The following is a 2,500-nucleotide window of genomic DNA, read 5'->3' as shown; positions in this document are numbered from 1 at the left end:
TTTTACACGGTTGTTCTTAATACAATTCCCTTTTTATAGATTTTGTATATATATATATATATATATATATATATATATATATATATATATATATATATATATATGTGTGTGTGTGTATTTACCTAGTTGTATTTACCTAGTTGTATTTTACGGGAAGGGGAGCTATGCTCGTGGGGTACCGTCTTCATATCTCATTTTATCTAAACTATTTTTAAATTCATGTATTGTTTTTGCACACACCACTTTCTCATCTAACTTGTTCCAGCTGTCTATTACTCTGTGAGGAAAGCTGTTCTTTTTCAAATCTCTTCTATAGCTGTCTTTTTTTATTTTCTTTCCGTGTCCTCTAGTATTTCTGTCATCCCATTTTATCAGATTCTCTCTGTCAGTAATTTCTATGCCTTTCATGATTCTGTAAATAGCTATCAAGTCTCCTCGCTCTCTTCTTTGCTCTAGTGTCTGTAGTTCAAGTTTTTCTAGTCTCTCTTCATATGATAGTTTTGAGAGTGTTGGTGCCAATTTTGTAATTGCTCTTTGTATTCTTTCAAGTTTTTTTATACATTTTTTTGTACTTGGTGACCATATCGTTGCTGCATAGTCCAATCTTGGTCTTATCAGGGTGATTAGGATTTTCTTCACCATTTCTTCATCCAGGTATGTAAATGCAACTTTGATTGTTCTTATTAAATGATAAGTTTCTCCAAAAATCTTATTTATATGTTTTTCAGGTGACATATTATTCATAACAATGACTCCCAGGTCCTTCTCATTTTCTACTTTTTTTATTCCTTCTTCTCCCAATTTATATGCTCCTGTTATTCTGTTTTTGCTTTTTCCAAATTCCATTATACTACACTTTTTTGTATTGAACTCCATCTCCCACTTCCTACTCCATTCTTGTACCTTATTTAAATCTCTCTGTAGTGATTCACAATCTTCTTCAGTTTTCACTCTTTTCAGTAGTTTTGCATCATCTGCAAAGAAGCTCATATAGCTTTCAATTCCTTCATCCATATCATTAATATATATAGCAAACATTATTGGGGCCAGAACTGTTCCCTGCGGAACACCGCTTATTACTTCATCCCATTTTGAGTGCTGGTTTCTTATCACTACTCTCATTTTTCTTTCTTGCAAAAAGTCCTCCATCCAATTTAGTAGTTTGCCCTGTATTCCTCCTTCAGTTTCTAATTTCTTAAGCAACTTCTTATGTGGTACTTTGTCAAAAGCTTTCTTTAGATCTAAAAATGCACAGTCCGCCCATCCATCTCTTTCTTGTATTATATCTATTAGCCTTGAATAGAAACATATTAAATTGGTGACGCATGATCGTCCTTGTCTGAATCCAAATTGCCTTGGATTTAACACTTTGTTTTTTTCTAAATATTTTACCCATCTACTTTTGATAATTCTTTCAAATTTTTTTGCTATTGTACTTGTTAGAGAGACTGGTCTATAGTTGGTAGGTTCTTCTTTATTTCCTCCTTTGTATATAGGTACTATATTTGCTTTTTTCCAATCTTCTGGAACTTTTCCTTCTTTCAAGGAACTATTTAGTATGCTATGTATTTTGTCTGCCAGTTCATTCCTGCATTCTTTCAGTATCCAGTTTGCTATTTCATCTGGTCCATGCGATTTTCTGACATCAAGATTACTCAAGTGTGTTAATATTTCATTCTTTGTTACTTCTATTTCTTCCATAGGGGGACTTTCTCTTTCCATTCGTTCTCTTCAGGTTGTATGTTCTCCCTTGTAAACACTGATTTAAAATGTTTGTTCATAATTTCCGCCATTTCCATTTCCTCAGTGTATTCAACTCCCTCCTGTCTTAATTTCTCCAAGTCTTGTTTGTTTTTCAGTTTATTGTTTACAAATCTGTAGAATAGTTTCGGTTGATCTTTACACTTTTCTATGATATATTTTTCATATTTTCTCTTTTCCTCTCTGCACATTTGTACATATTCATTTCTATAGCAGGTATATATTTTCCATTTTTCAGGTCTTCTGTCTTTTTTCCATCTGGTCCAGGCTTTGTCTCTTTTGTCTTTTAACTCCCTACAGCTTTTGTTGTACCAGCATTTTACATATTCTTTTTCTTGTTTTTGTCTTGGGACATACTTTTCCACTCCTTTTTTGTAAATTTTTGTCAAAATATTCCATTTCTCTTCTACTGTTGTTTCTTCTTATACATATACATGCATATGTATACATGCGTATATATCTATATATAATATATATATATATATATATATATATATATATATATGTGTGTGTGTGTGTGTGTGTGTGTATTCACCTCGGATCTGCTGCAGCCTCTTTTCGAGACAGCCAGACACCACCCTACGGCAGTGAGCTCAGAGCTCATTATTAGCAGATCTCTGGGTAGGTCTGAGACCACTCACACTCCACACACCGGGTATGCAAGGTCACAACTCTTTGACTAACGTCCCGTACCTACTCGCTGCTAGGTGAACAGGGGCTACACGTGAAAGGAGACAAA

This window comes from Oratosquilla oratoria, chromosome 39 (assembly GCF_046742065.1).
Source record: "Oratosquilla oratoria isolate Oo_2021 chromosome 39, ASM4674206v1, whole genome shotgun sequence".
NCBI lineage: Eukaryota > Metazoa > Arthropoda > Malacostraca > Stomatopoda > Squillidae > Oratosquilla > Oratosquilla oratoria.
This window is presented reverse-complemented; position numbering follows the sequence as displayed.